The sequence below is a fragment of the Physeter macrocephalus genome, chromosome 1 (assembly GCF_002837175.3).
Source record: "Physeter macrocephalus isolate SW-GA chromosome 1, ASM283717v5, whole genome shotgun sequence".
NCBI lineage: Eukaryota > Metazoa > Chordata > Mammalia > Artiodactyla > Physeteridae > Physeter > Physeter macrocephalus.
In genome coordinates, this window is record NC_041214.2 from 67684998 (window position 1) to 67698531 (window position 13534).

Here is a 13534-nt window from a genome sequence, read left to right on the forward strand (position 1 = left end):
TTATTTTTCTGTCTTCTTCCTTTTAAAGCTGTTCACTTATCCCCTCTTTTATTTTTCAATCATAATTAAGCTTTAGTAAGTGCAAACTGCAAGCACAATGCCAAGTACCCTCTCAATATTCTCCCTCCTGAGGGACATGCCTTTATTACCCCGTTTAAGGGACGAAAGAAACAAAGGTACGAACTCAAGTAACTTGCAGAACAAGGTCCTGAAGCTGGAAGGGACGAGGCTCAGCACTATACCCAGTTAGCTACCTGTCCGGAGGCAATGCACTTAAAAAAGTATTCTTTAAGAAGTCTTATTAGATATAGAAAAGTACTTGTAAAATGTATTCAAATGATAAATGAAGCTCATCTCTCTCCTACCATGGGGCAAGTTTTCCAGTTTTGCCCATTTAGAAAAAAAAAACCTTCCCTATTCTTGAGCCTGTCGCCATTTAACAAGGCTCCTCGAGCCCCCTTCCCGCTTCACTCGGCAAACGTGTCTTTTATTATGACTCAACCCAGCCCGCTCCTTGCCAAGCGGCTGACGCTCCCGGCGGAGGCGCCAGGGCAGCAGCTCGGCGGCGAGAGCTCGCGCGCTGCTCCCGCTTTACGGCTGCTGAAAACCCGGCCCGCGCCCAGCAGCCGTACCGCAGACGAGCCCGCGCCCGCGCCGCTCAGGTAATCCGAGTCCTCTGTTTCCAAAGTTTTGCCCTAACCAGCTCGGCGCTCGGAGGCGGCGCGGCCTCGGCCCAGCCGTCCGGCTGTCCCTCCCGTCCCCACGACCGGACCGGCGAGGCTGAGGCGCGGGCCGCACCCCTGCGTGGGTCCCGGCGCGCCGATCGGGTGTCAGGCTCCCGGGCGGAGGGGCGCTCGGGCGGCGGCGGCGGGGCGGGAGCGACCTGGAGGGGCGGCGCGCGGGGCACCGGGCTCCGGCCGCTCGCGGGCACGCGCTGGCCGGAGCAGCCCGGGGCCCCGCCTCGCGGCCCCCGCCCATCTCCCGAAGCCGGTCGTCTAAGTGCAGAGACCCGCAGCTCCGGAGCGCCCGTTTCTGACACGTTCACACACGCACGCACGCACGCCCGCCGGGGTGGACGGCGGCGCTGCTGACCCTGCTTTAGGGATGGCTCGCCCGCGGGGCGCCCTCGCGTGTGGAACGCCTCTCTTGAGGACGCGCACCGTCGCTTGCTCGAGGAAGTTTAGGAGAGAAAGTTGAAGGAGCAGCCTGTAATTAGCGCCTGCGCTGCTTTCTACCCTAGTGTCTGGCTCTTACTACCACAACTCCCCCACGGTCTCACCCATCTTCTTCATCCTTTAGTCCTCCCTCCCCCTTTCTTTATCCACACTTACTATTATTTAAAAAAATTTTTTTCCTCTTTATTGGGTAGCTCATCCTTTGGTGTCTTGTCTTCTTTTGCCCCGCACTGTTAGAATAACAAGTACACAGTATCCTTTCCTGTACTGTCGTCCTTAGCAAGTCTTTGCTTACCATGGCTTGTGCATCTTGAGGAGCAGAGTATTGGATCCTGGACCTGTATGTGTGATTAAGTTATTGGACTGTGTGTCCTGTTGCCTCAGTTGGTCATGCTGAACAGAGGACAAGGGTTTGTTTGAAACCAACCTTAGGAACTTAGAGCATGGTGTTGCTTCTGTTGATGGACTACATCTTGACAAACAAGCAGTTATATCATAGGTTCCTGTAGTATTCATTCTTTTCAGTTCAATCCAGTAACACTTCTTTGAATGTCAATCATGGAGAGCTGGTGAAGGACTAAGAGAGAAAAGAGATCCAGTTCCTGTCGTCCAGAGAGTGCATATCTAGAAAGGACCATGGTGAGCCCTGGGATAGTGGTACCAAGTGCTCTGGGTGAATGGGGGAGGAAAGGATTAATGAAAAGGTTAGGTTTGAAACTGGGCTTTGATATTTGAGTAGGATTTTCTTCATTTTCTTTATTTTCCCATTTAAGAATTCTTAATAGAAAGAGATCTTTCAAAAATACTTTCACCTCAAACTACTCAGGTTTTTCATCTTTGCAACTGGCAGTAATCTCTGATCTCAGGACTTACAGTGAATGTAAAAGAAATTCCTCTTCACAAGATTGATCTAATGATTCCTGGTACCGTACAAAGAGTATTATAGACTATTATAGGACCAACAAGAGTGAAATGGTACAATTATTGCTTACAAAAAGCATTATCAGGGCTTCCCTGGTGGCGCAGTGGTTGAGAATCCGCCTGCCGATGCAGGGGACGAGGGTTCGTGCCCCGGTTTGGGAAGATCCCACATGCCGCGGAGCGGTTGGGCCCGTGAGCCATGGCCACTGAGCCTGCGCGTCCGGAGCCTGTGCTCCGCAAAGGGAGAGGCCACAACAGTGAGAGTCCCGCGTAACGCAAAAAAAAAAAAACAAAACCAAAAAAGCATTATCAGATTCACATAGAGAGCTCAATACTCATTTATTAATTCAGTCAACAAATATTTATCGTGTTTACTGTGTGCCAAGCATTGTTTTTGGCACCGGAATAAAGTACTGCCTTTTTGGAATTTACATTCTAGTGGAGAGAAACATTATATATAATACATAGAAAAATATAAGGTGATGCTGTACAGGAATACCTTGGAGATACTGCGGGCTTGGTTCCAGACCATCACAATGAAGGGAATATCGCAATGAAGGAAGTCACAGGAATTTTTTGGTTTCCCAGTGCATATAAAAAGTTATGTTATGCTATACTGCAGTCTATTAAGGGTGCAATAGCATTATATCTTAAAAAAAAAACCAGAAAACTTTAAGTAAAAAATGCTTTATTGCTAAAAAAAATGCTAACCATCATCTGATAATGCAGGGTTGCCACAAACTTTCAATTTGTAAAAAAAAAAAAAAACATGCATTATCTGTGAAGTAATAAGGGAAGCACAGTAACATGAGTTATACCTGTACTAAGTGCTATGGAGAAACATAAGGCAAGAAAAGGTGTGTGTGCATGTGCTTAGCAGTTTAAAATATGATTATAAGGGAAGGTCCCCAGAGTAGGTGACATTTCAGTAGACCTGAAGCAGATGAGGCAGTGAGCCAGGTGATATTTGGGGCATGAGTTTTCCAGTCACAGAGAAGAAAAAAATGCAGAGGCCCTGCATTTTGGTGTGTTCACAGAAGCTAGTGTGGTGGAGTGGTGTAGAGGAAGGAGAAAAGTAGATTATGTGGTATTAAATGAAATAGAGGTTAGATAGTACTGCATGGTCTAGTAAGCTGTTGTAATGACTCTGGTGTTTACTTGAAGTGATATGGAAGCCTTTGGAGTGTTTTGATCAGAACAGTCCAACAGAACTGTTGAATTCCATTACTCTTGCTACTGTGTTGAGAACAGATTGAAGGAAGGCCAGAGCAGAAGTAGGGGTGCCAGTTGGGCAATTATGATAATCCATGTGACAGAGATGGTGGCTTAGACCAGGATGGTAACCATGGAGGTGATGAAAAGTTCATATGCTGGATGTGCTTTGATAGTACGTTCCACAGGATTTGCTGACAGATTAGATATGGAGTGTGACAGCAAAGAAATTAGGGAGAACTCAATCACCTAAGCAATTGAAAAGATAGAATTTACATTTACTGAGATGGGGAAGATAGCAGGAGAAAGACATGGTGGTGAAGATTAATAATTTGGATTTGGACATATTAAGGGTTAGATGCATTTTAAATATCCAAGTGGGGATGTCAAGCAGATGGTCTGAAGGCCAGGCTAACAATATGCATTTAGGATTCTTCAACCTACAACTGGTTTTAAAAGCAAAGAGATAGGGTAGATTCATCGAAAATATGTGGAGTTAGAAAACTGAAGAGGACCAACAACTGAGCCTTGGGGGCCTTCAACATTAAGAGATGAGGAGCTACCAGCAAAAGATTCTGAAAGAGAGCTAGCTGTATGCTAGGTAAGGGGAAGAGCAGGGGAGTGTGGAATCACAGAAGCCAAATGAAGGAAATGTTTGAAAAAGTAGGGAGATTGTCAGAGATGAGGATTGAGAGTTGATTTAGCAAAGGAAATCATTGAGGACCTTGAAGATACCAGTTTCCATGGAATGGTGGGTGGTGAAGCCTTGTTTGGAATGTTTGGCAAAGCAGTAGAAGAAGAGGAGTTAGAGGGTAATGGTATACATCCCTTGAAGATTTTTATTGAAAAGGAAAGGAGAGAAATGGATCATTAGTTGGAGGGCTATGTGATATAAAGGGTTTTAAAGATGTGCAAAAAAAAAAGTATGTTATGCTTCTGAGAAAGAGTCAGTAGAGATGGAAAATTGATGTTGCAGGAGAGAGAGAGGGGAGGAGTATTCTAAGGATGGAACAGAAGAGGTTATCTGTTTCTAGGATATGGGCTATTTATCTATACAAATAAGAGAGAAGGAAAACTGTGTGGACACAGGTGCAGGTGGTGGTGTTTGCATGTTCTCTTTGGATTCCTTCTCATTGTGATGAGTGGCACACAGTGCATGAGAAATTTGTAGGAAATGTTATCTTTTTCCCATTTGGTCACGGATGTATTTGATGAGAAAATACTTTGAGATTCTGAGAATTTCTCGAAGCAAAGAACTTTGTGTTTTGTTGAGGAAAGAAAAGGGAATTTCTACCTTGAGTTCTGCTTGAGAGAAGACTTAGAAAGAAGGTTGAGATTATAAAATAGAAGGTAGCTAGAGGTGAAGGAGGAAGTAAGGTAAGCAAGATTATATCATGAAATCTGAGAAAGACTATGGTGAGGACAGTAAAAACATTGAATTTTACCTCCATTGCTGCTGGCTAACTACAGTAATGTTCTAAAAATATTATTATCATATCAAAGAGATAGCTTACTTTTTAAGTACCAAGTGTGATCTAATAGAGAACCGTGTTATTGCTGGTGGTGAATGTACTTACGGAGGGGTGGTATTAGACCTGGAAAGAGATGTTAGCTAGGAATAGATTTCAGTTGGATTTTGAAAATGATGTAATGAAGACTGGATTGGCAACAAATTGGGTGTAAGGAAAGAGCATTTTGACAACACTGCTCATGGATACTAAGCCACTGGACAAGGTGAAGAAAATTTTGCAGTTGGAAATAGTACCTTGTTTGACATGACTTTCTTTCAGTTATTTAGGGACCATTTGTTTATTAAATCATAATTATAAAATAGGGTTTTGTGTGAGGTCTTGGCAAGAAATGGTGATACCAAGATGCAAATGACATGATCCTTGCCTTCAAATTACCGTCTCTAGTAGAGAAGAAAATAAGGTACACAAATATTCTGAGAGAACTGATAAATGCCATATGAAGAGAACTGAATGCTTTGAGGTTTTTTTAAAATTTATTGTGGAAATTATCAGATACTCAAGAGTAGAGAGAATAGCATAATGAACTCCAGTGTACTTATCACTCTTCAAAATCTATCAGTTTTCTGCCAAACTTGTATGTTGTGTGAGAGTAGGGAAGGGAGCGATTGTTTCTGTTTGTAGATCAGGATAGGGAGATTTCATGAAGCTTCTCCTATGTGGAGATGTAGAAAGAACATTGAACTGAGCCAGTTGTAGAATTCTTGCTTCTAGTTCTGTACCTGCCAGTGCTTCGCTGGCTGACTTTCTGTTACTCAGTTGACCTCTCTGTTCTTTACTTTCTCAGTAGAGTGTGGCTGTTATATTCTACATCAGGAGGCTGCAAACATTGGCCCTCAGGCCAAATCCAGCCTTCTACCTGTTTTCATGAACAGTGAAGTCTTATTAGAACACAACTACATCCATCAGTTTATTGTCTGTGTCTGCATTTGTCATAGATTATAGTTTCGTAGTTGAGGCAGAGATGGTGTGGCTGAGAAGCCTAAAATATTTACTCTCTCGCCCTTTACAAAATGCTTGCCAAGTCCTGTTCTATATGATCTCTGATATTTCTTTAGCTCCAATATGTTACTCTATTAGCTGACAAAAATTAGTAATTTTTGAGCATTTACTAAGAGCCAGCACTGTTGTTTTCGTTTGTATGTACTAACTCATTTAATCATCACCAAAACCCTATTAGGTGGGTTCTATTATTTCTACAAATGAAACTAAGGCATAAGGTGTGTACATTAACTTGCCCAAGGTTACATAGTACTAAGTAGTGGAGACAGGCAATCCTGTTACAGCATCTATATCCTTAATTATAATGTTGCATTTCCTTTAGATACATAGAAAAAAAATATATGAAAAAAATTTAGTCAATTAGAGAATGAAAATTCATAAATCAATGATTTGCACTTAAGTAAAGTTCTATATTGTGATTATAGATGTAAAGGCTTTAGGATGCTGACTAATCCTGAATGTACATTAGAGGTGAATAGTGTGTGAAATCCAAATATGCCTGGGTAGAAAATTCTAGTACATCATAATTTTCTCATGAAGCCTTAGTGGATTTTTGAAAGTAGAACGCTGTACTTAAAAAGCAAATAAATATAAAATGATATACCAATAGGAGTCTATTATTGTTTCTTTTGACAATATTTACGAGTTTTCAGGAGTCCATGTCTTTAGGATATGACATGATTGATTGGTGCCAAAGATTAGGAGTCAGGGGCCCAGAGTTCTAGTCCCAGTTCTGTCCCCAACTCGCTTTTGTGTCCTGTCTCCTCTGGCCTTTGGTTTTTTTAACTGAAAAATGAGCAGGTAGCTCAAGATCATTTTAGGGCTTCCTACAGCTCAAAAATATGATGCTGTAACTTTTTACGTGGCACATTCAAAGAAATAGATGAGACAGCAACGTGGAAGAACTAGGCTTGTAAACACAAAACTTTAATCTCCCCTTTTTTCCTGTCTACACATACGAACACATATAAGATATGTTACATAAAAATTCATGCACGTATAACTATAAAATCAATGTGATTCATTTTATATGTGATTTCTAGTCACATTTGATGTAGAAGCAGTTAAATAGTGTGTTTTTGTATTTGTATGAGAGAATGGGTGATTTCTTTTCTTCCTTAGCCAAAAACACAGTTGTATAGAAAGCGAGTCGTGATGAATTCCTTGACCTCTGTGATCTGGCAGTGTGCCTCATGTTTTCTCTAGCCAAATTTGATTCATTGCTCAATTTGTTTGCCAGTTAAAAGCAAACAGTATGCCCGAAATCAGGCTTGTCTGTTTTGCACTGTTGCATGGGATATTGATGTCAGACAAAATTGTAATTTAATTGTTTTGATATTTTGATCTGAGCAATTCAGATAAGAAAGGTGATTTATCTTTCATGGAAAACTTATATTTTGAGCTTAGCATAATTTTTCCCCAACTACTTGCTTATAAATGTGGTTTCAATTTTTAAAATGTTGGGTTTTACTCACAATGGGAATTTGCTCTCAGTATTAATTACCAGAGTTTGGTTAGGAGTATATTACAGATATTTTATGTTTTAGATGTTCAGTCATGAAAAACTTTAGAAGAGTTATGAATCCTTTAAAAACAGATAATGAAAATTCTCTACCCTTTGACTTTTCCATTGTATACAATATCACATATGAATGTTTTCTATATTACAGATAGCTTTTTGCTTTTTTACAACCTTCAAATAGAAAATTATTCATGAACTTCTTCAGTTTTAGGGCTTTATTATATTGGTCCAGCCTCTGTTGGTAAATTTATAACTCTACATAGGCTGTGCTCTCTTACTCCTGCGCATTGAGTCCAATTATCATTGGTGAAAAAATAACCTCAAATAATGTATTCCTAAATATAATTTGGGTCTCCTTATCTTTTTACACTTACTGGAGGAAAAGAATAAAACACAAAGCAGAAACACTTTTAAACAAATTATACTCTCTCTGTATATAGTAATGATTTAAAAATTTATTTATTTTCAATTTAACACACCACTCAATGATTTGACAACCTCTTGGGGCATCTCCTGGTTCTAAGAAGCACTCACAGCCTAGTCAGCTTCCAGAGGGGACCATTCAGCTTTTCTGAACCAAACCTGAAAGATATTCCCCGCTAGTCTTCAGAACTCTCAGAGAGTGCTCAAACCAAAGTAAACAACTTCTGGTGCACTGTAATGCTTTTCTGAAATGCTGGTTGTAGAAGTCAGTTTGAAATTTTTAATTACATTTAGGTGATAAAAGCATCCTTTATCTGACCTTCTCAAGAGATGTGAATCTGTTTGGGAATGACTTAAGAAGGCTTGTAGTCTTGGACCCTTTCCTTAAATTTAATTTTGCTAAATTCCCAGAAAACTTTAAAAACCAGGTATTTTCAAGCACAATAGCTGCTAATTATGCAGGAAGCCTACTCTTGGGTTTGTATGTTTGTGAAAATGCCTGCTTTATTGCTTCTTGTTGAAATGAGGTAGTATTTGAGTTATATTTCCCAGGGAGGCTCTGTTTACAGGAGGTACTGGTTGGTTAAGATAAGCCCTTTTCCAGTAAATCACAGCTGAAATCATAGAGGGCTAGCAGTTATCCCTCTTCTAAGAATTTTCCCCAAGATAGCCTAATCACCAAGGGTCTAGTGTATATCTCAGAGTAGGCCAGCCTAAATGATTTGTAAATCACCACTTTGGAGCTGTAAAATAAGATAATGATTCTCCAACTGGGGTACTCTGAGCTATGTTGGAAGGCTCCAAGCCACAGGTAAACATGACTATCTTCTTGGAATGTGAAATACACTAAACAATTTTTTTGAAGGAAGTAGTTAAGTCACTAATATGGTAAATTAAATGTTTAAGATCATAAAAAGATTGTGAATATGACATCCAATGCAAAATACATAGTTTTTAAAATAAAATTTAAGACTTCAAAATAATTTCTTGCATATAGTAGGTCTTTATAGAATATATTTTCAGACCCCAGGAAAGGATATGGGTTGACATACAGATAGTAGTTTGGTTGTCATATTCCCATTATGTTTAGTCCCATTAAGCTTATATTCAGAAGCTTATATGCAGTCCCATCAAATCTTCAGGTTATAACCATTGTCCACCTGCTTTGGTTTACTTGCTTTTCTGATGTTTACCCACACTGATCTTTTAAATTTGCAGGAATGATTTCCCTCTTTACTCTTTCTATGTTTTTCCTATACTCTTGGCATTGAGATATTATGATTTCTGTGAGAAGCTGCCCCTGCTTTTTTTTTTTTTTTATGAAACTGTAGATATATAGGAATTTGCAAAGATAGTACCAGAGAGGTCCTGTGTTCTCTTTACCCAGTTTCACCCATTGGTTATATCTTATACAACTATAGTATGATATCAAAACCCAGAGTGGACATTGGTACAGTTTGTGTATATAGTTCTGTCATTTTCTCTCATGTATAGATTCATGCAGTTAACACCACAATCAAGATATAGAACTATTTCATCACCACAGAGATCCCTCTTACAGTACCCTGCAAAAGAGATACTAAAAAAATCATAGGAATTTAATCTAGTAAAAGAATCATTCACTTTCTTATTTCTAATTTTTGAGATTTTTTACACAAATGCTACATTGTTTTGTATTTTGGGCCATGTAAGAGAAAGGTGAAATATTATCATTACACTGCAAGAGAGCTTAAATAGTCAAAATAGTTATAACGGGGCTTCCCTAGTGTCTCAGTGGTTAAGAATCTGCCTGCAATGCAGGGGACACGGGTTCGAGCCCTGGTCCGGGAAGATCCCACAAGCCGCGGAGCAACTAAGCCCGTGCGCCACAACTACTGAGCCTGCACTCTAGACCCCGCAAGCCACAACTTCTGAAGCCTGTGCACCTAGAGCCTGTGCTCCGCATCAAGAGAAGCCACCTCATGAGAAGCCCGCGCACCGCAACGAAGAGTAGCCCCCGCTCACCGCAACTAGAGAAAGCCTGTGCGCAGCAACAAAGACCCAATGCAACCAAAAATAAATAAATTAATTAAATAAAAAAAAATAGTTATAACAGATCAAGTCATCTGTGAAAGAAGTTTTTGAAGGCTTAATCTCAAGTTGTCTTCAAAAACCTTTGTTTTGGGACTTCCCTCGTGGCACAGTGGTTAAGAATCCGCCTGCCAGTGCAGGGGACATGGGTTCGATCCCTGGTCTGGGAAGATCCCACATGCCGCGGAGCAACTAAGCCCATGCGCCACAACTACTGAGCCTGCGCTCTAGAGCCCAATAGCCACATCTACTGAGCCCGCGTGCCACAATTACTGAAGCCCGTGCACCTAAAGCCTGGGCTCTGCGACAAGTGAAGCCACTGCAATGAGAAGCCCATGCACCGCCATGAAGAGTAGCCTCCGCTCTTCGCAACTAGAGAAAGCCTGTGCGCAGCAACAAGGACTCAATGCAACCAAAAATAAATAAATTAAAACAAACAAAACCTTTGTTTTGGAAGGTTAGACATTCGTATACCTGAAGGTAGGGAGCATGTGGTCCCATCCGTCTCTGTGACTAATCCTTATATGTGTGCTGGAATTGCCCGGACAAAAAAGAGAAAATGGGGGAGCAAATAGAAACAGGGATCTTGTTTAAGGTCCTAAGTAGTCAAGCAGACTTGTCTCTTCCTGGGGAACCTAGAGTTGGAGAAAAAATATTTCAGTATTATCAAAAGTGCTGTTAAATGACATTGTGCCATGTTTGATTTTACAGGTGTTCATGTCTACAGCTCTGTCAGGATCACTCACTTTCTTATTTTGTTTAATCAGATTATATGAGGATAATTATTCTATTACTAGGGCCTCAGAAATCCTTCCTGATAGTTTTTTTCAGAAGTATTTTCAGCAATCGTGATCTGGGATTTTATTCTCATTGTCATATGAACAGTGTAAATGTATTGTTAAATTACAGTTTGCATAGATCTTAGTTTTAGCAATTTACAAGATATTTTTAACTTCATTTATTTGAAACTTTGTGATTTTGAATATAAAAAATAGCTGTCTTCTGTATGGTTTTCAGCTATACAAGCAATAAAGTATTTTTGGAGTTTTGGAGATACTATTGAAAATTTGTACTGTAATTAGTAATAGCTGCTTGTCCATTAGTCCAGTCCCAATCTTTTTAGGTTATCTGAATAAAGCAAAGAATTCCTGTTTCTCTTCTCAGTTTTTGCTTTGCTATCTGAATAATCTTCATAATATTATTATTGTCGTGATAGTTAAACATTAGATCCAGATTATTGTCATCTTCATTATGTTCCATATCAATTTTCCAAGGTGAAAAAAGCATTATATATGTATAACTATAGATATTGTTTTCATTTGCTTTACTGAATTTGAGTTGGGTGCACAGGAAGGGCAAGGCAGAGAGTGAGCATGCTTATTTTGTCAAATATATTTTATTCTATTCCAGCAGTTGAAAATGACGTAATTCCCCCCATCCTTAATTTCACTTAGAATGAAAACAATCTATTTTAATGGTTATTAAGTGTCAAACACTTTTAAAGTTAATAAAAAAAACTGACATTGTGTATGTACAGAAAGAAAGGGTGGCTTGGTTTTTACTTTTACCAAGATTAGCATGGTATGCTGCCATGTGTCTCTAACTTCTGTATTAACCCCAATTTGGGAATGTTGGTATGGATTCTGCTGGTACTGAGGGTTTAATTTATTGCCAATATTAGAGACAGTGACATTAGTGAGAGTCAAGTGGCTCATCATCACCAGTTCTTCCCTTGAGTGGAGAAAGTTGCTCTTGACTTCATTGCTGCCTGGTGTGTATCTATAAAAAAGCAACTGTTCTCTTACTTGTTCAGTATCAAATGTAAAAATCTAATTGTGTGATCTTTCATACCATTGTTATTAAGAATTCAATTTTAAAGCAAGCAGAAAACTACATAATAGAAGCTTGGTGTGTTTGTATTATAATCTAAGCATCTTAGTACATATCCAATTTGAACTCTTCTAAGCATTTTTATGACAAAAACAAAAAACCAATCACAGCGTGTTTAGGGCAAAGTAGTTACAAAACTTTTAAATTAATGTTTGATAAAAACAGACTTGCCATTATTACTAGTTTAACTGATTAGAATTGCTCTATTTCTCATGTCTTCTTTTTGGTTTACATGTTTTTGGGGGGGGTAGTGAAAAAAAATCTTTACCTATTTTCATAACATGTACATTTTTGTTTCTACATAGTTATTCCTTCACTTTAGTATAGACAAAAATAACATTATAACCAATAAAACATTGTTCATTAATGCAGTGTTAAGGATAGTGGAGGGATTAAGGAAGAGTCTTGTCAAATTTGGTATCTGTTTCAGTAGCTCACTTTTGAGCAGTTAAAAATGTCTTTAGGACATCTGCCTTGTCTTTCTCTTGCACCTCATCTCCTTGGCCCACTTATATGTATGACCACCTTTTAGAATTTTAATTTCTTTATTTATAAAGTGATACTAATAACACTCTACTATGTAAGGATTATTGTATGAATATATTAAGATGGCATGTGAGGAAACTACATTATCCTACATACATGAGTATATTTGAAGTTAGTCAAGTCTGGGTTTAAATCCCAGTTCTTTACCTTGGTATTCTATTACTGTATGATTTTTGACAACTTGTTGGCCACTGCTTTCTCCTCTCTAAAATGGAAATGATTTTACCTATCTCAGAAGGTTGTTTTGGAGTTAAATTGATAATACTGTAATGTGTGTGAAGCACTTAGTACATTTCCTGGCACCTAATATTTAGTAAATGCTATTTCCCTTTTCTTTTCCCCATTTTCTCATTCTCCCCAGACATGGGGAAGGGGACCTGGAAAAGATCAGATATGGGTTAGGATGAAATCATTTTGTTCTGTGTTCTTTGTCAGGCTGTAAGGGGCTTTTCTTTCCCAAAAGAAAGTTAGTGAGGGGCTTTCTTTGTGGGTGAAAGACCGGGAAGATTTTCCTAGTCACCATCCACCAACAGTTGTTTGATATCTGATCATCTAATACTATCACTCCTCTGATGAAACGTCTTTGGTGGCTCCTCACTGCCTTTGGGATGAAGCTAAACTTCTTAGCCCACTGAACAAAGCCAATTATAATCTGGCCTCCATTAAAGGCTCCATCCTCATGTCCTGTCCTTTCTCCTAAACATACTTTGTGATATAAGTAATCCTCCTTCTATGCTCCCATCTTTACATACATGTGGACACACTGCCTGGAATGCCTTTCTCCCTTCCCTAAATGACAGATGCTCGTATATCCAGCCATATCTCTTTTTGTAAATGTCCCCACCCCTTTTCCGCCGAGCCAGTCACACTCCCTCTACTGTGGTCCTATATTCCTTGTATATATGGCTGCCTTTATTAGCACCATTTTCTTTCTTTTTTTTTTTTTGATTTCAGTACCTTTTATTTTATTTTATTTATTTATTTATTTTTAAACATCTTTATTGGAGTATAACTGTTTTACAATGGTGTGTTAGTTTCTGCTTTACAACAAAGTGAATCAGTTATACAAATACATATGTTCCCATATCCCCTCCCTCTTGTGTCTCCCTCCCACCCTCCCTATCCCACCCCACTAGGTGGTCACAAAGCACCGAGCTGATCTCCCTGTGCTATGCAGCTGCTTCCCACTAGCTATCTATTTTACATTTGGTAGTGTATATATGTCCATGCCGTTCTCTCACTTC

At 39.4% G+C, this 13534-nt stretch overlaps 1 protein-coding gene across 12 annotated transcripts in view; it reads left to right on the plus strand.

Moving 5' to 3' along the window:
* Positions 1–602: 602 nt before the first annotated feature.
* Positions 603–13534, plus strand: part of NAALADL2 (N-acetylated alpha-linked acidic dipeptidase like 2) — a 1565958-nt gene continuing 1553026 nt past the window's right edge. For 7 of the 12 annotated variants that reach the window (XM_055083869.1, XM_055083842.1, XM_055083845.1 and 4 more), the window contains exon 1: positions 617–662. The gene's annotated coding sequence lies outside the window, so the exon portion shown is untranslated. Of the gene's footprint in view, positions 663–1296; positions 1815–13534 lie in introns of those variants that run through there. The other 5 variants (XM_055083876.1, XM_055083873.1, XM_055083848.1 and 2 more) reach the window with 5 other exon arrangements.